We start from the raw sequence: 27,064 nt of genomic DNA, 5'->3' as shown, positions 1-27,064 counted from the left end.
TCTCTTCCAGTCATGTCATTTACTCACTGGGAAGAAGAGAGATCCCCCTGATGAAAAATATGGAATCTGGCTGGTCTACAAGGTTTGCACGGTTAGATTTTCATGTGTTTTGTAGAAAGAATTTCAGAAAATCCTATACCTTAAAATGGTTCTCTGATTACTCTGATGAGAGCTGTAGCAATTCACAAAATGTAACAGGAAGCTGTTTATCTGTGGCCTCAGAGAGAGGGTGGGGAGCTCAGATGCTCTATTATGTTGTTTTCTCTGTTTATGGTGCAGGGATCTAAAAAAAACATTATCTTTTTACTAGATCAGTAGCTTGAAATACAATGGATAGAGAGTATCACAAGGGAATACAAGCCATATTTCAAGATAAAGCCATGTCCTTGACTCCCAATACAAAAAAAGTGAGTGCAAGAGAGACATAAGAGAAATATTTCCAACATCGCTGATGTACTGAAGTCATTTCTCCATCTATACTGTGTAACATGTTTGAAAGGTGAAGCAATAGTTCATGTTGGTAAATGTGTGAGGGGATTTAAGACAGTTCAGTTTCTACCATCTACATTACCGTGGACAGACTTCAGCTACCCTGTCTCTGTTCCATCCGTAAAAACACTGATAACCCTTTCCCCATGCCCTCCCAGCTACTGTCCTGTTATCAGTCTGCATCAGCTCCATCTCTCATCCTTCCATACTCAGAGAAAGAAAGCATCTTCCTTTCCCTGACTTCTCTCTTCTCACACCCATAGTGGTACTCCAGCATGTGGAACAGCTGCCTGCTTTCATTAGCGATAAAGGAAGTGACACACCATCTATTATTCATCGGACCGCACAGCCAAGCTCCTTCTAGCCAGAGCTACGTTAGCATTATGGCTACTTCCGCTCATGGATGTTAATGAGGATGAGGAAGTAGCCGCCACCGCTAATTAGCATGTGGGCTATCTGACTATTCCTGTGTCTATAGTAGCAGATGTTAATAGGCGTTGCAGAGGATGGTGGTTAGAGGAAATAAGCAGGGATAGTTGGTTAGGACGGCATGGCAGGAGGAAAGAGGGATGGGAAAGACAAGAATGTAGGTCAAGACAGGAGGTGGGAAGAAGAAGCCTTTCATATTCACAAGTCATCCTAAACCACAACCTCTTTTAAATGTGTGGCTATAGGTACCCATATTAGGGATGTGGCCATTAACAGACATTTAAATCGACCAGTGATGAGCTGTTTTACCACTTCAAACCAAGTAGAATCACAGGGTCTGCAGGTAAGCACTGTCAAATTAGTTTGTTGGTTGTGGCTAACATTAGCAGTGGTAACACCAGCTGCATTTGGTCTATTTTGCTGTTAAACATCCACATACCTGTGCAGAATATGGTAACTTAATCTGACAAAGTCCACAAACATTTTTATCTGCTATTTTTTTGAATATAATTACTGCCAAACCATGCTGCTCCTACGATATGCCATCTGTTCACTGTGCTTGTTTACGTCCATGCAGTAGAGCCAGAGAAGACTTATTAGCCAAGGCTAGAGCAGTCTATGGCTGCAGCTCTTAGTGGTGGGTGACTGTTGGACATTGGAGTTGGCAGGCACTGAGAAGCAATTTTAAAATATGACTAATCCTTTTAACTGATTGAATTTGGAGTATTTGATAACATTTTATTATTCCCAACCAATCAATCAAATTATCAACTGAATTATTTATAGAGCACTTTTTAGATAAATTCAATTCTAATTCAAACTGCTTCACAAGAGAGCAGAAAAGGTGATTGACAGAAAGGTAGTATGTTAGTGAAAAGTTTTGGTGACACCAATATAAATTAGATAAAGTAACAATAAAAATCCATCCATCCATTTTCTACATGCTTTATACCATTCAGGGACTTAAGGAGCTGGAGCCACCCAGGACTGTCAAGACAGGACTGACACAAAAAGATAAACAAACAGCAATGCTCACACTCACACCTACGGGCAATTTAGAGTCACTCATTAGCCATACAAGCATGTCTTTGGACTAATGGGCAAAGTCAGAGTACCCATGTATATACGGAAACACGCAAACTCCACACTGAAAGGCCTGGACTCAAAACCAGGAACCTTCTCAGTGGGAGGAAACAGCGCTAACCGCTGCACCACTGTGCATCCCAACAATAAAACAAAGATGGATTACTAAAAGAATACGAGACAAGAAATGAAAAGCAAAAAAAATAGATACAAATTAATAAAGACAAAATATCTGGAAGTTAATGAATTGTGATAAGAAAGCTAGACAGATCAATAAAAATCTTCAGTGATTATGCATTAATAAAAATGGATTAAAATATATAATCATGATAAGAAGTAAACATAAATGTTAAAAAACAGAAACTTAAAATTAAAGTGAAGTAGAACAATGATGATGATGATGATTAAAAAAAACAACAACATACAATTAGAAATTGTATGTTTTTTGTCAGTTGTGCATATTAACCCTCAGAATGTGACCACAATTTCATGAAATAAAGGGCAAAGAGCAGCACGGAAAGCTTTTCACGATGGTTTTCACTCTTCTTTTGACTTGCTTAAGAATGAGTTTGGGATCATTGGGGTTGAGTTGTGATGTAAGCTGGTGTATCCAATGGCTGCCACCAGGGTAGCAATTATGGATGTAGCTTTAGAAAAGTGGAAGTTTTATCAGACCTAAAACATACTTCTTTATTAAAACAAGAACAAAGAGCCACACCGAAAGCTTCCTTTAGCAGAGATGTTTTTGCATGCTCCTGATAGGCTCAGGCACAAATATTATCCACCAACTTACTCCGCTGTTCAAATGCTACAGATGCTACAGCACCAGTCCGTATAGCTGAGTTAGCACTGGAGCTGCACACGTCTTCTACCTCATTCTGTCTCTGCTCTGACTGGACCGTAATGAGTGTTACAGACAAAGCTTTTGCCCAATCACCTTCTGAGAAATTTTTAAAAAGTCCTTCCCTTCCCAAACACTTTCTATGGAGGGTTTCATAGATGAATGTGAAATTTATCCATGCAATGGAAAAATTAAACAGTTGTTCTGGTGTGGCAGGTTTTGTGCACATCAGCCATAGCATCATGGGATCTCCTGCAGCTTTATATTCTATAATGTGGCATCAAATTAAGAAATATTAAGAGTTTTAAAGTTTGCTTTGAGATGCAATCAACAGAGAACAATGAGTCAAAAAAAAAAAAAAAAAACAAGGATTTGAAGCTAGGAGATGAGGTCAATGTTGACTTATTTTTCTGGCTTTAAAACTTATCTTAGTAACAAACACATATCTAATGCATATCTAATTTATGCATTTTCAGTGACCTTATGAATTAATCTAAATCTTTTTAGATGGCAGGGCTGCCCATTTTTGGACTCATGATTGGCAACTTGATTGCAAGTATCCTGTCAATGACTCAATACAGCTCAATATTCCAATGCCTCACAATGCATCAATACGACTTAATCCCGCTGTAGATGCCTATTCATCATCTATGACAGGGGTCATCAACTGCATTTATACGAGGGCCAGCTTTTCCTAAACAGGGATTTTGGGGGCCGAACTTTCAAAAACTTTTTTAAATGGTCTAATTAACAGGTTTTTGTTTATATATTTTCTTTTCTTTTAAATGTATGCAATTTTTTTTTTTAACACTGAGATCAGTGCCTATATTGCAGCCAATCACAAGGGGGTGACTGAGATTTTTTTAGTTAAATATTTCTGTGGCTGTCATGTTTTCTATGCTGCATAGTGATAAATAAAAAACCCAAGCAGAAAAATCGCACTCCCAAAACGCCTGAAGCCAAAAGTTGCCACAGAAAGGGGCAGATTTGATCAAGAATGAACTGATAAATACATGTTTAACATGCATTATTTGCTAATAACAGCTTACAGGTGGATTTCTAAAAAATGGATGAAACATAGAGTCATTCCTGATTAAATTATTTCAATCTCAATTGTTTTTGGATTTGTTTTAATAGCTGTAGGTAGTTTATTTTAAAAAATAAATATTAAAATTAAAAACAAAAAATCCCAAAATACTGCAACGTTTGTCCTCTGCATATTTTGAATTTGATCATGTTCTGAGGGCCGGATGGGAAGATATGCGGGGCCTGATGTGGCCCCTGGGCCACCAGTTGATGATTGCAGATCTATGGGTACAAGCTGGCATATATAAATATATATACATATATACATATTTTATTCCCCTTTTTATTATGTAAAAGTGCTTCAGAAATCAATGTCAACATTTGTGCCTTCACATTTTGATATAGTGCCTGTATAAAATAAGCAGGTTCAGCTGTGGATAGAAAATCCACAAGCATCATGACATGATGATTGATTGTGTTCTGTCAACATTCCTAACACACTGGTTAACTTTCATTGGACAAACTACTAAACTAGTAGTTCCCAACTTTTTTCCATGGAGCCTCATTATTTACAGTACGTAATATAAAAATTAGAACACTTCTAAAAATGTGTCAGGAAAGTGTTACCTGATTTGTTGAAACTAATTGGCAATTTCAAAGCAGATAGCACTTGTGACACCTCCCCATCCCCCAAGATCTGTAGTTTCCTCCATAGGGAGGCCTGTGCACCATGGGAACCAATCTAAACTGACCAAGATTTTTTGGTTAAATATAACCAAACTGCCTCTGACCCACATTATCAACCACTTGTTAATGATTGTTGCACATCTAAAAGTCACAGAACATGAAATGTCATTTAGAAAAGCCTCGTTTGCTCTGTTTATCACTATATTTTTCAGTAGTTTGACTTCTTTGTTAAACAGTATCACTAGAAGTTGCATATTTATTACTTGACCTCGAAGCCCTGCATATCTGCCTACTGACATCACTAACACTTGGATCATCCTATTCAGAAGCTGAGTGCCACATGCTATGCTATCATATCTAAATTGAGAATATGTCTAGGAAAAAGAAAAAGATGAAGGTGAAAGAGGAAAGTCAATCGGTGATAGCAGGAATGACAGAAAAAGGCAAAAGGAATAGAGAGATGTGAGGCAGGTGTGTCGCACCTCGCCGCTAAGGTAGATCACTTACACTTCCTCACGCTGCCATGTCACATTACATCCACATCCACTCACCGTGACAGGTGAAAACAACTTACATGCACAGAAAACACCAAACAAGCATAAAATATTCAAATATACAATATAAGCAAGTTTTACTGTCTGTGTTAACACAGCCTTACAGAAACATGGATTATAAATAAACCTCTCCTTCCCCCTGCTCATTAATTAACACTTCTGCTCTGACTAGAGGGTAGACAGGCACTCTTATGCAATCACGAAATTCTATCACAGCCCAACAGATATGATATTTGTGCATATAAGTCAAGCATGCACAAACATGCATGCAATCACACAATTTAATCCCCCATCCAGTCACACATATCCTGGTGATAAAGAGCCCGCCTGACACCAACAGAGTGTGAAGGCAGGCGGGCGATGGCGGTGCAGAGAAGTCTGCAGAGCATGCAGAAAGACTCAGGGAAGAAATCAGCACTCATGAATTCACACTCTATTGATTTCTGCATGATGACAGCCCCGCAGCTCAGCTTTGGATTGCACAGATAGAAAAACATACACATGCACAAATCAGACATGTGGCATGCCTAAGAAATGAGCCGCCTCATTTCCACTCTAAGTGGACCAATACTCATTTCCCTGTGTTGCATGAGTGAGTACAAAGAGCTGAATGCACGTTTGAGTGTTTTCAGCCTGATTGCCAGCATGGTCATTGTTTCAGCTGTGTGAGGAGAAAGAGAAACACCACCCGGCCTCTCACGTCAATTCATACACTCTTTTCTATCTGTTGTTCACACATTTTCTCACACATCCCAGGCAAAAACATGCAACCCATGTTCTACACTAAGCGGGAGAAGAGGGAGTGAGAAAAAAGAGAGGAAAGAGAATGAGAAGATGAGCAATTAGAGGTAAAATAAACAGAATAATGGGCGATAAAGACATGGAAATGAAGAGCACATTCTTCATATGGGTAGAGGTGAAAGAATGTAAGCAAACAAGATAAAACGAGGAGGATGAGTCAGAAAAACAGGAGTAAATTCTCATGTGGGGGTTTGCCTCTCACCTTCCATGCAGCTCCTTTCACCTCCTGTCCTTCCTGTTTCTGTTTCAGTGAGTGTTTCTGACCCTGCCTCTCTTCTAACCTCAGCACAGAAAGACAGAGAGAAAAAAACAAGGGAGGGAGGAGGGTGGGAAAGGGGTGGAGGTGTTGGCAGAGGTGGTCCTGATGGGTGGAGGAAGGAGAGGAGAAGGAAAAAATAGCCCAAAACATCACCACTGGCTCTATATTTCTTTGGATAGTGCAGTAACTATAAAAAAAATACTTCAGATAAATCCACGTGTTAAAAAACACACTCTTTTGATATACTCCAGTTACATTTGGGAAAGTGGGTGCATTATGCCAGACCTCAAAGACCCGATTTTGTTAATGTAGTGCATTAATGGAACTTCATTATGTATGGTATCTTTAATTCATTTCACTTCTGGTTTATCACTTCATTATCACTATTTGCAGCCAAACTCCTACTCGGCATTTGCTTGTCCAATTTCCACTTTCCTTCCACTTCTTCTCTAGATGTATATTTAATGGCTCCTTCAAGTAAACAGTTCAAAAAAACACAGCCCTTAGAGGCTACGTCAACAGATAAAAGGCTAACACTGGAGATGAACTAGATGTTAACTGTGTGTATAAAACAGCATGATGGCTGACACATATCTCCTGTGTCGGTTCAGCACTTCAACTGTGCACATTTTAAAAATTGATCCAACACAGGCGTGAGATGCTGCATACACATGTGCAGCATTGTAGGGGTAGTGTCGAGACAGACTAGGTGTGAGAGCCAATGCTTTAAAGACTAACTAAATCCACAACAGTCCACATTGTAATGATGTCTTATTGTAATTGCAAAAACACAAACATGACTGTCAAACTAGCTGGGCCAGACTGTTTTAAAATTCAATATTTATATCTGTAAAATAATGGAAATATAATTGGTGTATCTGTTCAAGAAATGACCATGAGACCCACAGCCAATCACAGCTCTTTCTCTCAACACCGCAATGTATATAAGTATGGTGTACTTCTAACTAATCCCTGCTTGCATCAATGCTGTTGCACCATGTTGCTGCTGCTGGCAAAGCCTCACCTCCTCCACCCCAGCCTCCTCCTTTATAGTTAAAATCTTGCTGCACCCTCATATTGAGATTTTTCCTACTATGGACATTTGAACTAATTTTATTATATTCAGTGCACATTGTCATAGATGTATCCATCCATGTAGGGGTTTCTAGCTATGCACTTCCTGGAAGTCAAAGCATGTTGTGTGACTCACCCAGGGAGCATCCTTTGAGCCTTCTCTGCCAAGTAAAACCGTATCTTTAGAAAAAAAAAAAAGGTAAAATGGATGATGAGAGTGTTCCTCATTGGTCAGTATATTATAATGTTTGATTGGTGGAATTATAAGTATTTCTAGGGTGGGTAGAAAGGGGAGTTAGAGCATCAGCCTAGTCCGACAGGAGTGGGTGCTAGCCCCAGTCAGGGCACCTCACCCAAGCATGGGTGTGTTGAAGGTGGCAATGCTGATTGGGCTGTGATTGCCATGTGGTAGGGTAGGTAAGAAAAGGAACTTCTCAGTGTTGGCATGCTAGGCAGTGAGAGCTAGCATGGATGGGGGTGGATCTAGGACAATCAATGTTCAGCCTTATGGAGGTGTCGTGGGACTAACTGAATAAAACACAAAAAAATATTGACTTCTTGCTGCCCATTTATCAGCACAGTAGACTACAAATAGGGACTTCTTCACTAAACCGTTCTTCTTTATGTAGAGCACAGGTATCTTGTGTTTGCTTCAAATTACATGATGATGGAAACTAAATGCGTGGTAATTCTTGATGACTCTTTCAGTTTTTTTTCTTTTGTTTGTTTCATTCAGTTTGGGGATCACAGAAGTTTATATTCAATTTTTGCATAAGGTGTTGTTATGTTGGCCCAGGACCTCAAGCAGGCATTGGGGCAGTTTGGAACTGAGTGCAAAGTGGCCAGGATAAGGATCAGCACCTTCAAGGCAAAGGCCACGGTTCTCTGCTGGAAAACAGTGGATTACTTCCTCTGAGTAGCAAGTGAGTCTTGTTTAAGAGTGGGTGTAAAAAGGAGCGGGAGATTGACTGATAGATTGGTGCAGCGTCAGCAGTGTTGCAGGCATTATGCTGGACCGTCATGGTACAGAGGGAGCTGAATCAAATGGCAAAGTTTTTGGTTTACCAGTTGATCTATGTTCCAACCTTCACCTGTGGTCATGAGCTTGGAGTAGTGACTGAAAGAATGAGTTGCAGATACAAGCAGTCAAAAGGAGTTTTCTCAGAGGGGTGTCTGGGCTCAGCCTCGTGAGGAGCTCAGACACTTGGAGGGAGCATGGAGTAGAGCTGCTGCTCCTTTGCATCAAAAGGTGCCAGTTCAAGTGGTTTGTTCACCTCCTTTTGGAAGTCTTCTGGGCAAATACAACTGGGAGGAGACCCTTGGGTGGACCCAGAACTCACTGGAGGGATCATGTATCCTTTCCTGCCTAGGAATACCCAAGGATTCCCCAGGAAGAGTTGGAAAATGTTGCTGGGGAGAGGGATGTCTGGGTCAAATTGTTTAGCTTGCTGCCACTGCAACCCAGCCAATAATGAGAAAAAATAGAAATGGAAATGATGCCTCTTTCTACACAATGGCTAAAAATGTCTTTAACAGGCCCACACAATGGTATGAGTTTCTTTTCATTAAACTTTCACACAGAGCTGGTGCAGAAAAAGCAACATTAACCACCAGATTTAAATTATCGTTAAGGGTATTTAAAGGTATAATTGGTACAATTTGCTAACAGATAGCAGGATGGAACACGCACTTCAAATGCATTCAAACATATCTGGTAATTCCTTGCAGGTTTGTGTGAAAGTGTGGGTGTTTTATTTTTTTTATTTTTTGTTGCAAATCCTGTGAAACAATAAAAAAGTATTTAAATCTCACTCTCTTCCCTTTCTCTGCGGCTTCCTATTTGGCCTTTGGCATCTGTGATTTGAAACTTGACTGCAGATCTGGTTTATATGAAAGCTCTAAACCTGAAAAATGTAAACTTAACTGAGGCTGTATTGCTTAATACAGAGGAGATAAAGTATTGATACTCAACACAACATGGGGTATAGTTTTTGTGTGTATTTGTGGAAGCTCTGCCACTTTCTGAGGATTTCCAAATGTGCATGCTTTCACTTTTTCCACTTTTTCTCAACCAGGAACTTTTTTGAAGAGGGACTGGATGCTCTGATTTGCTGTTGAGACATCTATATATATATATATATATATATATATATACACCCCTGTCTTTCAATCTGTCATTTTGTGTAACAACGCTGAGTGTTCATGCCTTTTGTGTAGATCTGTTTTATTAGAAAGACAAGTAACAAAACAATAACAAGAAAATAAAGCCTGGTGTTGTGTTTGTGTGTATGAGAACTTTTCTCCTCCATGCATCAGCTGCTGTGTGCATGCATGTGTGTGTGTGTTTGTGCACAGCCTGCAGGCACAAGTCCTACCCTAAAGTGAACTCCCACTATGCACCAGTCTAATTATTAGTGCAGGACTCAAAGCCAGCCCATGCTGCGCTGCCACGGGGCCACATGAGGCCGTCTTTGACCTGGTCCACACTGGATCAAAAACGCTTTTTAGAGACATCAGACTGGCTTCTCTGAGGTCTCATCTCTGTGAAATTTAACGAATAATCCCTGTAGTTAGCTCTAACCACCTCAATAACAAAAAGCAGTCTAATGAGTAAACCCGGGCTAGTCTTTCTGGCTCTGTAGTGTAAATGAGGTAAATAATTAACTGTGTTTAAATAGGCTAACTGCCCAGGCTAATGGCTCCTATCTCTTATCTCGCTCCTGCACCAATCCCTCAGACCACCACTGCTAAATTCCCCTCTTAGCGGGTGTGTGGAACTCATTTTTAAAGTAAACATCAAGCCTAAAAAGCACAGCATGCAGTGCCTGTAAAATATAGTCTCCACATATGCTGCCATGTGAGTGCACAGATATGTGGAGAACATGAAATATTTATGTAGATATATATGGCACAGTCAGCAGTGGCAGGACTCTAAATCACACAAGTCTGTATGATTACTGAAACCAAAGGTTCATACTCATTCAGGGGAAAAGTTACCTCTCATGCTTCAAGGCTAGCTGCTAATTTACTCTTTAATAGTGTCATTAATCATTTTGTTTGTAGTGAATAAATATACCGTTACAGATCATTTGAGGATGTTTGTGAGTGTGTAGCATGTTTAAATTAGAAATCACAAAGATTCAACAGGAAGAAAGATGTACACAGTGGCCAAAACGGCATATCTTCACTCTGTCCATACTAAATGTGACATCATGTTGACTTTATGTTAGGTTTTGCATTAATATGTAATACCGTGTCTGTGGTCATACTGAACCACCCAAAGATGAACAACTCTTCTCAATCTTTCCAATAGCAGGCCTCACCTGTTAGCAAATAAGAGCCATAAAATAGAAGTTACTGCATTTTAATAAGTTTGAAATAATTAACTTAGTGCTCCACAACTTTGTAGCTGTATAAATAATGAATTCAAGTTAATTGTTGCGTAATTCTATTTACAGAGTGACGTCATGTTAGCTTGCTGCTAGCTTAGCCAACAAGGCCCAGACCAAAATAAGAAAACAATAAAGTCATTAATGTGTGGAAGAAGAGCTTTTAAGCTGTTTCCCCCAAGGCTGTGTGTTGGTACTTATCACTGCAACAGTACAACAGTGTCACACTGTAACAATGAAAAGTTAGTTTACATCCATCCATCCATCTTCTAACTAAGGACAGCTACAGTTGCTACTAGTGGTTGGTGGCTGTGTTACAGTTTAGACCAAGCATCTGACCAGGATTGTGGGCCTGAATCAGTGTTCATTTTGTCAACTATAACTATGACTAAAACTATTCATTGACAGCCTTTATTTCCATGACAAAAACTAGACTAAAACTAACAAAAATAGATCTGTGATGACTAAACCGTTCTTGTCAAAATGACTAAAACTAGACTAAAATGTAATTTAGTTTTCGTTGGACATTCAAAATCTGTGATACTTCTCCATTCTGGTTGAATCTGTCAAAATGCAGTGCATCTGTATCTCTTCTGCCTCTCAGCTGTAGAGAGCAGGGACCCCAGGTTTAGCAGAGTGCAGAGAACACACTACCATGATTTGGTACAAGATTTAGGCAAGAAAATAAATGATTGGACTAAAAGCTCAGACTAAAATGTGAGGACTTTTATGGACTAAAACTAGACTAAAATGTTTTGAGTTTTCGTTGACTAAAACTAGACTAAAACTAAAAAGGATAGAAATGATTAAAATGGGACTAAAACTAAAATGCATTTCATTTAAAGACTAAAACTAAAATTAAAAATAGCTGCCAAAATTAACACTGGCCTGAATTAATAAAAAAAAAAATGCTGATAACAGTTCCACCATCTCTGTTAATTCTGGTGCCAACAACAAAGGTATCCAAATGTAAACATTTAGCTGGCTAATCGTGCACAACCCCAGTACATTTCATAGTGTTAAAAACTGTCAGCCTGGGGCACAGATGGCTGAGTGGTTAAGGCACGCCCCATGTACGCGGACATCCTGGGTTCGAATCCAGCCTGAGACCCTTTACCGCATGACTCTCCCCTGTTCCAACTGTATCCACTATCCTCCTCCTCTATCAGTTGAAGGCACAAAAATGCCCAAAAATAAACAAACAAACAAAAAAGAAACTACAGCCTATAGAGTTGTAACAGTATTGTTAATTTTGTGGGATTGCGCTGACAGAAGCATCTCAATACTGTTGTGGACATGTAACGGTGACAGGTGAAAGGTCTTCAGGGCAAAAAGTGAAGTTCTTTTGGAAGAGAAGAGCAAAGAAAAGTGGGAACTACTGTTACCATCTGCCCTTGCATACACATCATCCTTTGCACTTCACCTGCTGGTGAATGGTGCATGCGACAAGTGGGGAGGGAGAAACGTGTTAGAACATTTTTGAGATTGTGGAGGCTCCCGTGACTTTTAAATCTGATGTGGAAGCATTTTGGTGGTGACAGTGAAGGACAAGCAAAAAATGATATCCAGAATACGCGATTGCATGAGCAATTTTTTCACAATCTGATTACATTTATTCTGATTGGAGACTGTAACCTCTCTTCACATGAATGCTAAAAGATGCGATCCGATTCAGTTATGCATGCTCATGCATCATATATTTATCAGAATAAAACTGCTCTGACTTGCGCAGCATCGTCCCACTGGTCAAATCCACCGAAAATTTACCATAGAAGAAGAAATTCTTCTTCGCCTTTGTTGTAAATAAACCGCTCACTTGCTCGCTTTTTTTCCAACTCCTCCCCATACGAAATATCGGATCGTCTCATTCTCTTTGATCAACAATTCTGAACTTTTTTTTTTAAGTTTCAAGTAAAAAAAAAAAAGTTGTCTTGACAGCAGAAGATCAGTTTTGCTCCATGTCTGTTTTGTCCATGAGACAGATATGCGAAGTAAGACAAAAATCACCCTAAACAGACTGCAGTGATACTTGAAGGGAAATACGAGTAACATGAGGAGCCACTTGGAAAATAATCAGCAGAATCCATCCAGATCAGAGCAGAGTCAAGGACAGTTAAACATGGAATGGATGCTCTTACTTTCTTCAAATAGAAGTAGTAAATTACGTATGATTTAATGATTGTCTTGCAACATACTGTGTGTTTCACAGATTCATTGTTTTTAGTTTTCCTTATTGTGGGCCACATACTCTATATCATATTGTGAGACACTCTGAAATCAACAGGTTAGTAGATGTAGAAAAGAAAAGAGCAATACTTGCAGTCTTTCTTGCATGAAACAGTGCTTAAGGTCATCTTAAGTTTATTTTGAGTTAAGGCTTTGATATAAAATCCATAGGATGTTTATGATTTGTGTTTGAAACCGATAACAGAAGAAATACATTTCTTTCGTCAGTGTGTTGACTCCATCAAAAACAAACTTCACAAATCCTCTGTGAATAAATCCTCCGCTTCTCTCACCCTGTATGTCCAACACGCTGCATAAAATCAGCCCACATCCTTTCATCCAGAGCAGCGGACTGTAATTCGGCCTCGAGGGTTAAGCTTCCCTTTTGCCGATCACATGAACCGTCTCCTGTCAGGAGGGATCAGATCCGACCTCAGACCCTTAGGTCTTCTAGAGTCTCACTTGTCTCTCGTCTTTTCCCTGTGTGTCGAGGTTAGACATCGCTGCCCATCTTGCTCCTTCTTCTCTTTAAAGAAACGAAAATACAATGTGAAAATAGTTCTCTCTGAAACAAACAAGGGCTGGGGCTGAGGCTCTGCCTTCAATTCAGATATCTCTCATTTTACTCTCCATCATTCTCTCTTGAGGAGAATTATAGAGGGAAATGGCTGATAGGGCTCTGTGAAGTCAGGGTATTAGTCTGATCTTCTCAATAATGTTGAAGGGATTCCCAAGACCACATGACCCTGAGGCCTGTGGGTAAAAAGCCTCAAGGGGTGTATCTCAAGGCGATGCTAAGACCCTGCTGTAAGGGTGTTAATTTTTTTCCTTCATCTTAAGACAGCAACAGATAGAGAAAGTGGTTTGAGGTTACTGAGGGGCTTTCCTGAAGGCTAAAAGAAGCATACAGGTGGCATGAGAAATCATCAGATAGACCCTACGATTCATCTTTATAGAGGAAAAGGGACTTTGCCTTGCAGGAAGGCTGATGGGTGGGCGACTTGTGGCTGGGCTAATTCTCACCAGTCATAAAAAAAAACAGCACTGTCACCAAAGTTCTTCCATATTAAGAGATAAAGTTGCCATTGTTCTCCCTCATAATGGTGATTCTGGTACACAAACTTGTGCCCTAATACCCTGTGGTTCCCATAAGGTGTGCCAAGACTTACTTGGTGTGCCCTGAGTGTGTGACCCACAATGTTAAAATTTCATCCAGCAAATGCTTTTGTCCAAAGCAAAATACATCTGAGAGCGAGTACAACACAAGCAAAGATCTATACAAGAGGGAACAACATGAGTAAGTGCCACAAACTGCCCCAGGTTTGATTGAAAACACAGGTGCCACTATTCTAGGAGCAACACAGGGGGAAGAGGAGCATGCCTTCAAAAAGTTCCAAAAGTTATGTCACCATCATGAGACCTCAATATCATCATCACCGTCACTGTCATTAACATCAGCATTTTTTGTGTTGAACTACACTGAAGACTTGTACTAAAGACTGTTCACAGGATCTGAAACTGCACTATAAAAAAAGAAAGAAAAAAACAACAACAAACAAACAAACAAACAAAAAAAACACTCAAAGTCATCAGAGGACCAAAAAAGTGCTGAACAAACCCAAGTCTTTTTACCACTTACTAAACATTGACAACAAAGTTGTGCAATTCACACAATGTTAAAAGTTTTCTCACTATTTTGTTAATGAATATCATGAAATGATCAAATATTATGGATTTGGGACTTACAGGTCTACTTTACTTAAAGGTCTATTTAGAGCAGGGGTGTCAAACTCAATCACAGCAGGTGCTGGATTCTGGATTCAGGTTTAGCCTGAGGGCCTAACAGGGTCACCTTTACAACCAGAAACTGTCAACCTCATTTCAACAGTAATAAAATATTTAAAAAAATAGCACTGATGATAAATGACTTTGAAATTTGAAATTTTTAAAAGATGAGTTTAAAGGCTCACAATCTGTGAAAAGAAATTATAGGTTCAAAAAGGTCAAACATGAAATTGAAAAATAATGTTTTAGAAAGGCAAATATATTGGAAAAATGTCAAAATAATGAGTTTAAAAGGTCAAAATATGAAATTAAATTTGTAATCATGAAATTAAAAGTCAAAACATGATTCAAACATTTTAAACTGTCAGTCTAAAAGGTCAAACAATGGGATTATGAAGCTTAAGTTTGGAGTTAAAAATATGAGGTAAAATACAAGATCATTAGTTAAAAAAGGTCAAAATGTGACTTCAAATTTAAAATGCATGCATGTTTTTTTAATGCTCAAAGTATAAGAAGTCAAAATAAGTTGAAATGCTCAAAGCACAAAATCAGAACAAAAGCAAAAAATAAATTAAAACACAAATTCATTATTTTCCCACATTCTTATGGGTTATCTTATTTCCTACTCTGACTTCTTATCTTATTATTTTTACTCCTTACTTTTTCGAATTCTACGATTTAACAAGGATATCTGAAATCAACAAGGACAAGTTCACATTTTTATACTTGAGGAAATCTGCAGACCTCATACTGATGGGCCACTTATAACAGAAATATGAGATCATCTTGTGGGCCGGATTTAACTGTTCCACGGGCTGGATTTGGCCCCCGGACCTTGAGTTTGACACCCGTGATTTAGAGCTTTAGCGCAGTGGTTCTCAAATGGCGTGGTGAGGCACACTGGTGAATTGAGGCAAGTGTAGGTGTGCCTTGGGATCCTGTACAACCATGCTTGATTGCTACAGCTATTGAAAAATTAGACAACCTCTTAGAAAACTAAAATTTTATGCGGTATTTCTTAGGTGTAAAAATTACTAATAACAGGTACAAAAAGTTTTGGATTTGCTCCAGCATATTGCTTTAACCAACATAAGGCTGATATGGCTGAAATGTACAAAAAATATTTTACCATGTTTTGTGTAATTTATTTGATCCCAAATGGTGTAGCATTGTAAATCTGAACAACCATGTGTTATGACAACAACATCGACTAAAGATACTGTAAGGAAATTTAAAGAGGCGATTTTGCATGGATACAAAGACGTTGTGACTTGAGATTTTGACTTAATGTAAGGTGTGGCTTGTGCAAAAAATGTTTGAAAATCACTGCTTTAGAGTGCTAACGGGATTCATTACTGATACATTAGCTGAAAGAAAGCATGGGGACATATTTTTTTGTTGAACACTATTTCCAAGACAGCATCAGCAAAGACAGAGATATATTTCTTTGTGCACACAGGCCATTAAATTCATTCATTTAGAGCAAAGCAAAACTGACTGACCTTTGAAACAGGAGAAAAGTTTCTGTCTGAGGAGTCGAATTCTAGAGTTTAGTCGACCTTTCTATCCAACCCATCTTGCTCCTATTTCTCTGTAGTAAAACATTATTGCTCCATATTACATCAAGTAATTTTTCCCTCACAGTTATGACGGGCTGCTTTGTGACTTTTCAGACGAGCCTTTGCTGAAACTGATCAATTTTTCACTTCCTTTTGGGGTGACTCTTCTGTCATCACAAGGACTAAACTTGTGAAAAGTCAGTCAGATGGACACTGGAAGCAGACTGAACCCTTTCCTTAAAGACCTCTACTTTCTGCTTTACTTTCTGAATAAAACTTTAATTCCAGCAGGCAAACATTCCTGCGTGGGACAGATGTGACAAAGTATATTGTTGTATACCAGCAGTCTCCCTGCTCCTGTGTGGGTGAGCACACAGTTAAAATGTTAAAATAACAACAGGCATTATTATGCAAAAGTCTGGCACCCCAAGAATCTGTGAGCGTACGTGTTTGAGTGTGTCTCGCTGTGTGAGCACCTAAAAATGTTTTAACTGCCACGCTGCACAGCCCATAAACATACACCTCAGCACAGCAGCTTGGAGTCGTATGCTGAGTGTTTTTAAAAGTGTGGGAGTCAAATAAGCACACTTCATGCCAGGAATGCGATGCCAAATCTTTCGGTTTTGCATGCAAATTTGTACATAATTGCAGTTTGGGGAATAGCAATGAATCTAAGATTTCAATCCACACTCATGTATTACATTATCTGCCTGCTATTTCTCCAAACATAATTCTGTGTGCTGATGCTGTAGTTCTGAACAAGAAGCAGCTTGAGAGTAAAGGTTTTGCACAGTTTGCTTTTTAGGCCTGAAATCTTTACAGGTTAAAAAACAACTGCAACCTCAGTTTGTCAATCATGTTCCAACACTGACTTCTAAACTTTTCTCATATTTTCAGATCACGTTTATTCTCTGTATTTTTTTGTCCAAGTTGCTTTAAAGATAGTTTGACTATACAGAGATCAGGTTTATCTAGAAGTTATGTGCGGTTTTATTTTTCCAACAGCCCATCAAGTGCTCAGTGCTGGAGTGTAATTTTAGTTGACTAAATTTGTCTTTGGTTGATTACAGCCCTATATTGAATCAGTGGATCCAAAAATCTTGTTCAAAAATGCAAAAGCCTCTATGCAAAGTCTTGTAGAACACCAGCAGCAGTGCAACTGTAACATGGGCGTACATATGACTTGAGCTTGTATAGAGTTTTTCTAGGTGTTTGACTGTTTATAGAGCTTTAACAGGTTAAACCTGTTCACACAGCTATGATAGAGGCTGCTATAGAGGGTCTGTCAGTATTACCTAATCTCCTTCACTTACATTTGCACCCCACTCGTGCAGCAATGACAGTAAATTGGGGTTAAGTGTCTTGCCCAAAGACATGTGACTACAAGAGCTGGGGATTGAACTACCAACCTGCCAGTTGAGACTCACCAACTACTGAGAAAGAGTCGCCCCAGAGGCAAAGCCCACTCCTCTTAAACAGCAACACATTCAACGCCTCAAAGCCTTTTGGAAATAAAATAACTTAATCTCTTTTCTCAATATATAAATGAATTGAAATTAAAAAAAAATTGAAGCAGGAGGAGATTAGAAAATGCCAGTCAAAATCAGGGAGTGTGTTTTAGAAACCAAAGACACACGTGCAGCTTGATGAGAAAAAGAATCCTCCATAACTCAAAATCAGGACAGTTCTTAAGAAATGTTTTTTTTTTTTTTTTTTTTTAATCAAATTCCACTAAAATGTAATCCTTCATAAGTGAGAACATATTTTTCCTGGGGGTATGTTCTGTAACATTTCTGTTAAATCCTTTCTGGCAATACATCAACGTTCAGGCGTGCCATTCTCTTCATATTTTTACAGTACATCCCATTTATCAGACAGAATACTGTAAATATTCTGAGCTGAGATCCTCTCAGAGATTTACAATATTTCGCAAATACGTCAGCCCACCACATCCTTCAAACTGATTCTGATTTATCCTGGAATATTTCTCTACTGTTTAAAATGTATGTTGTGGGTGTGCATTATTGGGACCATACATCACTGCTTGGATACACACATGGTCTCAACTATCTCTTCATGGAAACAAAAAAAAAAAAAATCCATATTTTGACCATATATAGTCTGGACTAACCCTGCACCATGGACAGAGATATCGTCAGCCATCACCCCTCACAAAAAGAATGTGAGCTACATATTTTCATTGTTTTCACTGCTCTGTTTTCTTATTCCTCTGAGGTATATGTATATAGACAGAGCATGGCTTGAACTATATCCTTGGAGCTTTTTCCCTTTATACTGAATAACTTAACCTTCAATAGCCCTCAGACACAGCCCTATCTTGGGTGAAAAGTTCTTGAATGATGTGAGTTTGGGTTGCTTTGTGTGCTTCAGGGTAGAAATGTCAGAAGCAGTGACTTATCACTGAACATCTAATGAATGCTAAAATCTGGTTCAGGTTTTGACATTTCGGTTGTTGACTGAGATTCAAGTTTAGAATTCTCCAATGAACCGAGACACTTACATAAGCTAATAAAAATCCTCCTCACTGAAAAGTATTGAAAAAACCTCTTTAAAGAAGTTTTCAAGCTCAAAAGTTGGGATGCAAAATGGTACAGGAGAACATAACAGACAATGCCTGCTGTAAAATGTTTGTAAACCTCCTTTTTTAGGCCATGACTTGGAGATTTTGACCACGGCATCTTATTGTATTCTTCTTTTATTACAGACACAAACACCACTGCACAGAACTTTTAGGCATGCTTGGGACAAAAATTGAGGCTGACATAAGGTGATGTGGCAAGAAGATACAGCCCACCTTAGGGCACCATTGTGCGGGACGGAGGATTAACAAAACCCCAGTAGAGTTCTGGATGTCCTTGCATTTTTAATGCATAACAATGTCCACACCTTTAGGGCACAATAAGGTGCATGTGCACTACAGGATACTATGGCTGTTGGAACAAATTTCAGGGTCCGAATATAATTCTAAAACTCATTAATATTCAAAAGCTGAAGTTACTATTCAAAGGTGTTTTTTAAAATATTTTTGCTGTTATAATCATTTTTGAGTCTCTCCTGTCTCCCCTTGGCCTCTACTTCACCCATATGTAGGTGTAAGAACTAAATGTTTCATCATATGACACATGACATAATGAACAATTAAGTTTTCACACCAAAACACAGAGGCGCAGCAATGGCCGCCATTGGGGATGTTTGGGGATGTTTATTGCCAAGGTGGTGCACACGCTGGTGGTGATTTGGCAAGTGAGACTTTGCTACATCAAGAGATGCTGATGTACGAGAGTAAAACCGCGACGCCCACTGACAGTAACCTGCTGTCGTGGTGGAAAACATGCCAGTCCAGGTATCCTCTTCTGTCCTGGCTGGCACGCCTTGACCTGTGAATCCCGGGCACCTCCATCAGGGCGGAGAGGGTTTTCTCCATGGCTGGGACTATAGTGAACAAAACACGCTCTGTTCTTGATTCAGAAAACGTGGATCGCCTTGTGTAACTACACGGTGATTAAAGCAACATACATAAAAAGTGTGCATAAATATTTGAATATAATTCAAAATCTGTAAAAAGTAATAAATGAAATTTGAATGGGACTGTAGGTAAATATTGACAGCCCTATAGAGTATTGCCCTGGCAGAAGGGTCGCCACAAGCCCCTGGTCATGCTGCAGATGTCCCAAGGGCCCCAAAACTGCCAGTGGTCTCCAGGAGCATTCTCAGGGGTGACATGTACTTCGTTTTATGCTGCCTTTTGCAGATGCAGAGCTGAACAGTTAAGTGAGCCACAATAAATATAGAAACATGCATCTGCTTTCATTGTTTGCTTTCAGTGAAGCCAGTTAAAAAATTAATCTCCTTCTGAAACTGGTCAAGGGAAGAGCAAATCATCTTTCAATCATCACTCTTTATTTGTATAATGCCAATTCATAAACAAAGTTATCTCAAGACACTTTACAAAAAAGGTGGACTAGACCTTTAGTTTTCAACCTGGGGTCCAGGACCCCTTAAAGGGGACGCCAGAGATTTCGGGGGAGCGTGAAGCTCCGTCTACTCTTGGGCTGTTGGAATAAGGTTTGTACTTTAAAACTTAAATCATGATAAAACACTAATATATAGATGATAAAAGGTCTTTTAGTAAGAACATCAGTGTTTAGGGCTATTTTGTTTTGATTTAAACAACTTAAAGAATTAAAACTGATGATAATTTTTGACTGCAATGTACGCATCTTGGTCCTGGGGGCTTCTTAAGTGTTCTTAGATGCAAGTAGGAGGGCTCAAAAGAAGAAAAGGTTGAGAACCACTGGTCTAGACCGGTGGTTCTCAAATGGTGTGGCAAGGCACACTGGTGTGCCTTGAGCCAAGTCTTGGTGTGCCATGGGAATATGTACAATCATATGTAATTACAACAACTATACAACGACTTTAGCTCAGTAAGGACCACGTTGTCAAGAGACACATGATGTGTGGTTATACATAGTTTTTCTTTATTAGCAGTTATATATTGGAACATATTGCTGTTACTCATATAAATGTTCTGGGATCCCTCTGCCCTTCTGTTCGCCTAATTGAAAGCATCAAGCAGGAAAATCCTATGTTCCTGTCTTTCCAGTGCCTACAATGAAAGCCTGGGGTAGAGAGAGAAGCAGCAAATAACTCAGAGCAGAGCAGGCATCATGACAACAGAGTGACACTGATAAAGTCAGAGGCAGAATAAAGGAGGAGCTGGGGTGGAGGAGGGTTGTTAAAAGCAGCTTGCAGAGGGAGCAGTAAAGCATAGCCAGGCAAGAGCAGTTTAAACATGGCAGCATGAGTGAGACTTGCCAATAGCGTGCTTAAAATGAATCAGCTTACCATCAGCTGAGGGCTTGAGTGAGATCTGCTGATTTCAGTTATATGGCAAGACTTGACTCCATGCATGGCCTGCCTGAACTAGCGCCATATGCTTGATTTACTGCAAAATGTAAGAGGTTGTATTAAATAGATATGGTTTTGGTGTGCCTTGAAATTTTGGCTTGATCTTAGGTGTGCATCTGGCAAAAAAAATGTTGAAAACCACAATTCTAGACCATACTGTCTGGCATATCATTATGCTAACCCAACTACAATAGCCACCGTAGTTTCCATGCTAATCTCTTCACCAACCACCATTGTTTACAGGCTTGCAGTCACTTCCACTAAACCTTCCACTGGTCCAGTCATTCCCTTACTGGGAAGAAGCTTTGCAAGATGGCTCTATCTGATGGCAGACTTAGACCAATCCTGCTCTGCAAGGCTGCATTCTGCCTCACTCAGTGAGCGTAAGCAGAGCCTTCAAAAAGGTTAAGTTCGCGAGCTAGTTGCCAAAGAATGGCAGAGAAAGGTTAACTTTAAACACTCAGCAATAACAGTGACTCACTGCACTCTTCTACTGTCACTCTTCATATGGACTTTTCTGCACCTAAGGTGAGGCAGTGCACATTTTTCCTCAGGACTGGTCTCAACAATTCTCCGGTCAATAAATTAGAAATGTCACAGACCTTTGAAGGTTTACTGAGGCTTTACTCTTAAACATGCCCTGTGCACTTTCTGTGAGTCAGACAACAAACATGCATGAAAAATAAGTGAAAAAGACTTTCCACAGCATATACTGTATTCTACCTATGGGTCTATGTGTGTGTATGGGTATGAGAGAGAAGGAGAGAGCTGAGAGACATCCTGAGGAAGGCCGGTCACTGATAAGACCTTCGGGCTGGGAAAAGACTGTTTATACGTTACAAAACAGACGCCCACTGAAGTGACCACAGTACACACCTCACTGCTCAAGTGGAAACGAGCTGAGCCATGGTGAGCGCTCCGTGTGCAAATGTATGTGTGAGTAATAAAGAGATAAGGGGAAAGTGAGGGGGAGCAAAACAGTCTTGAAGATTGAAGCCAGCTGATTGAAATCCATACGCACACTCTTTTCTAGTATTCCAAGACTCTACAAAACTTTTATGTGCTGCATTGCTTGTCTTACTTTAAACTTTTTTCGAATTCTTCATTAATTTCTGATCATGTCAGTGTGGATTTGCAAGCTGATAGGGGAGTAAAAGCCTCCTGGACTGGTAAGGAAAGCAGATTGGACATAGAACCAGAAAACAAGGATGCAACAATCTCTCAGCCACATTCCTCATCCGTCTTGATTTTTCTGCATCCTGACTTGCCCAGATGCTTTCCTTTGTGCTTCATATTGTCTTATTTCTCTGCTTTGTCCTGCCATTTCAGATTGTTGTCAGAGCCCAAGACAAGCCACTACAAAACTAAAACTCAACAAAATATGCCATTGTATCTTTCTAGCTGCCACAGAGTGGGTTGTTTGGATGGGAAATGCATCTGTACCACGGCTTAGTATTTGCAGAACAACAGCTTTGATGCTCTCTGCAAAATGCAAATTGGAGCTGAGCTTGACGAAATTGCAACCAGTATCAAAGTACAGCCAGGCACTTGAAATAAATTGCTTTGTAGATGAGATTTGTTGCACTGAAAGCACTTTAGACTTTCCTTTAAAGCAACATAATATAGGAATTTGGTCTGGTGGGTTTTGGTGGGCACCAAAACTCTCTGAAGGTCACTGCACTATGGTACAACACACAGAGCTGTTATGCCCATCTCTAAAAGACAAGTGCATTTGTTGACTAACAGGGCGGCTAATCTGCTAGGAAAACTGAGAGAAGCTGAAGAAACGTCGATTTACAAAAGTTGGTGTTATTACTGGATTTTCTACAAATATGGGTCTATTAGTTTCTATAGCCTGTTGCTTGCTAATTGTCTGTATGTTGGGTATGTGTATTCAACTATTCCTATGATGACTGTAGTCTGTGGCTACATGGCTACATTAAAGAGGTTATTTTATCACATGTTAGTCAAGATAAGTTTCTGAGGTTCCAGACTTACAAAGCCAACATGAAGACTGACAAGTAAAGAGACATCTATTCAGTGTCAGATGGATTAATTTAGGTATTTTCATGTAAGCCTTTCAGACTGGGTGCATGGCTGCTGTGTAGCATCTGGACCAAAGCTTGAGCTTCATTTCAGCTTGTATGTTAATGAGTCAGGGCTTTCAGACTGCCTGTATGAGTGCCGTTTTTCATGTGCCTGATAAGCATCTCACATGTGGAAAATCTGGAGAACAAGAACACAATTTTTTTTCTGTGAGTCGTGCACATCTCTCTGCAAAAAAGAGAGGAAAATGACATAGAATGCCCCATTTACCTCATTTTAGGAGATGTGTGTCCACATTGGTAGAACATGTTTGCATTGTGTGTCTTGATGACCCTGATTAAGGCCATGAGCTGAAACACACTGGTCTAATAAAGTAGTTGTCTAAACTTCAACTGTTGGTAAATTTCGCTGTTGTCACATCAATTGAACATGTCACTTTTCAAAGTTAAAGCTTGGTTTATCAATTGAATTTGGGCTTGTGTTGGGCTTTTCTAGTTATCTGACATCTCAAAGCTTTTTTACACCGCAGGCCAAATTTACCAATCAATATCCAATCATACACTAATGGAAAGGCTGCTATGCAGTCACTACACTTAATATGTAGTACAAGCAAATCCTATTCATACGCATTCATATAATTCACATACTGCTAGTGTAGAAAATTACTTTGTTGGGTTAAGTGTTTTGCCCAAGAGCTCAACATCATGTGAGTGCAGGATGTGGGGATCTAACCCACCTTTGTGAGACTCTGACTGACTCTAACTTCTGAGCCACATTCACCACAGTCTGTGAGGAAACTGACCTTGTTTGTACCGAGTACTTTAATCTGAACTTTGTAGTTTGGCTCTACTATGAAAAAAAGTCACATGTAGGGTATTAGGGTTGTAAGAAAGAAGTTAGAGGAAAACAGAGGGCTGTGACAGATAGTCTGGCTCCAGACAATACATCTCTGATGGTCACTCTCGCAGACCGTTCATCTAGATGCTGTTTATCACAGAACAGAAATACATGCTAAAATTTCAAAATAAAACAGAATTTGACTTAAGTTTAGGGTTAAGGTAAGGGATGAGGTAACAGGATACTTAGAGTTAAAAACTAAAAACCTGATCTGCAAATTACAACATGTTTAATAAAGCTGAGCTGTGTAAGCTACATAGCTAATGTAGCTCTAGACGAATTTCAAATGTGCATCGCTTTGGATAAAAGCGTCTGCTAAGTGTCATTGTAACATTGTACCCTAAGCTCATAAAGCAGTTCCTTAAGCTACATATTTACGCTATCTAATAAGCTAAGTTAGCTTTAGCTATCTTTGCAAAAGCTTACATTGTTAAAACTTATTTAGCTGGAGATAATGGAGCTACATAGCTAACGTAGCTACATGGCTAACGGCACTTCTGGCTTTCTACATAGCTATTTTAGCTTTAGCTCTCAATGCTAAATCTTACATAGCTCTTTTGGCTTATGTGCTGACTATGTAGCTAAAGTAGCTATGTTAGCTCTAGCTAAAGCTAACAAAGCTGAGGTGAGCCACCATGTGTGAAACAACTTCTAAAACAGGTCTATGTATGATTTAATCCTGGGCTAGATGTCTGATCTATTTCTCTACAAGATGATGCTCAGTCTGTAAAGTTTACAATGTTTTAATTTCATGAATGTAACTGCAAGACAGTTGATATTTTTTAATCTAAAACTGGAAATAAGTTGCACAAGCAAATCATGGCACTTCCTTCCTGACATATACGGTGTCTCAGATGAACCGTCAGTGGTGAACCATCTGCAGCCAGACCCCTCTCGTAACAGTAGCGAGATGTGGCAAACATAGCCTGGTATGAAAGCCATAACAGTGCGAGCTGGAGCAGCCACACGTGGCAGCCACGACTTTCTCCAGCCTCTAATGTGATGCTGATACATCACAATCTGTTATGAATATTATGTACCTGGGTGTTTATTATGCCATTGGACTTTTGCTGTCTCACTCGCTGTGAGTCAGAACACCCACTGGGCAGCAGAATTGCTAACTCGGCACTGGCCCTGCAGCTTATGGTTTTTTGAAGCTTATGCCAACCTGTAAAAGCCTGTCCAGAATTTATCACACACAAGTCAAGCTTTTTGCTTGGTCATCCTCTCTTTTTCTCAACTAGCGTCATCCATCATCCTCTTATAGGCAACTAGCCAGCTGTGTGTCGTAAAGCCATATAGGCATTTATTGTAAGGAACCCTGGCTGGATGATGAAGTTCAATAGTGCTGAAAACAGGCTACTGGGTCCTCTGCTGAAAAGAGGTGGACGCTATTCTCCCTGTTGATAGTTGTTTTATGATCAGATCTACTTTGAAACTACTATTTTATGTTGAATAAGTAACATATTGTAAGTTTAAGTGAGCATACAGGATTGCTTTGAAATTCCACTGGATGTATGACTGTTTATTTGAGTCAATAAACCGTAGATAAAGTGATCTTTATTCCTTGTTGTTTGATGCATTAAAAGGGGATGAAAATGTGCATCAGTTGTCAGGAATTTAATCTGGGCAATTTTCAAGTGTGCACATCTCCATCAGGTGTGAAACACAGCATCCGATGCCCGAGCACTACATGATCAGATTTCATTGATTTCTGAGGAAGCACTCTGCAGTGGCTCTTGGCAGGAGTAGAGCTCTAGCATTAGCTTCTTATTGACTGGCTCCTTTCCTAAATAAGATCTGTTTTTATTTATCACCAGTGTCACTCCATCTTATCTCAATCTCAAGCTCTATTTCTCTTTTTTTTAAGATGTGATCTGGTTTGGAGGACAGAGACAAACTGCAGAGGAGAATGAGAAGAGAAAACAGGCCTGAGAATGAGAAGAGAAAACAGGCCTGGGAATGAAAAGATCTGAAGACAGACAGAGATAGAGGAATGGAAACAAAGAGAGAGAGTTTTATCATTAAGTGTGGGTGAAGCATGGCTGAGCAATAACCTGATTGTGGCTTTGGTCTGCTCGCTTCCACAGACAGCCTCTTCCTGCAGGGCTGAACTCTGGTGACCTGTGGGGGTGAGAGACTCCACAGACTACAGGCTGGGCTCTAATATCACTAATAATCACCACAGCCAACAAACCACAGCCCAAAAGCACTGAGGGAGTACGGAGATGCTTTTATTACTCTGTTATTGTACCTATGTTTTTATGTTTCTGTAGCAAAGAGCATCTCGTATTTCTGTCTTTGTTGCAATAACTTTCTGTGTTTATTCCCACCCATAAGTCAACCCTGAAGCCAGTGAATCCTAAACAATAACTGGCAAAGACAGCCAGAGTCTTTTTTCAGTATAAGAATGACAGCAGAAAAAAAAAGTGAGAGACGGTTCGGTAACCTGACACGCCAGATGGATTTGTTTCACACATCCATATATTAAACTCAGAGGGTGATTGGATGAAGCTCTGTCGCATCTTTATCTTTAAAAAAACAACTTGATGCCGTCCTTTGTTCTGTAATTGCACTAGCCTCTTGCCGCTGCTTGCTTACATTACAACTCTGCCGCGCCCGAAAGTACTGCCCTTGTTGCTGTCCTGTCACTTTCTGTCCAGGCCCAAACAGTTCGGACAGGAGCTTTGCAAGATGGATTCGCCAGTGAGAAACACGGAAATGGGCGAATCCATCTGCTTTGCTAGGTTAACAGTTCGGCTAATTTTTCATGAAAACTTGACAAAACTGTGTACCAAAGTTGGCTCAAAACTTCTGACTCCTTACAAAAAGGAAAAAGGCAAGCAAATTTGCAGTCAATGCATTAGAAAACAACATCATCACAGATGATGAGGAAAGCATGACAAAGCAAGTCTGAATTGAAGGTCCTGTTGATTGTCTTCTAATCATTGTGGAGGAGTGGATAAAACTATTAAAACTGCGAGAAAAAA

The 27,064-nt window shown here is 39.6% G+C and overlaps 1 protein-coding gene across 5 annotated transcripts in view; it reads right to left on the bottom strand.

The window, feature by feature from the left end:
- kank4 (KN motif and ankyrin repeat domains 4) overlaps positions 1 to 27,064 on the bottom strand; it is a 170,576-nt gene that overhangs the window by 65,538 nt on the left and 77,974 nt on the right. The window contains exon 1 of one of the 5 annotated variants that reach the window (XM_041790801.1): positions 6,113 to 6,135. The exons of the other annotated variants lie outside the window; for them this stretch is intronic. The gene's annotated coding sequence lies outside the window, so the exon portion shown is untranslated. Of the gene's footprint in view, positions 1 to 6,112; positions 6,136 to 27,064 lie in introns of those variants that run through there. 5 annotated transcript variants of the gene reach the window in all.

Source organism: Cheilinus undulatus, linkage group 7 (assembly GCF_018320785.1).
Source record: "Cheilinus undulatus linkage group 7, ASM1832078v1, whole genome shotgun sequence".
Lineage (NCBI taxonomy): Eukaryota > Metazoa > Chordata > Actinopteri > Labriformes > Labridae > Cheilinus > Cheilinus undulatus.
Note: the sequence above shows the minus strand (reverse complement) of the source record. Positions and strands in the feature narration are given on the sequence as shown.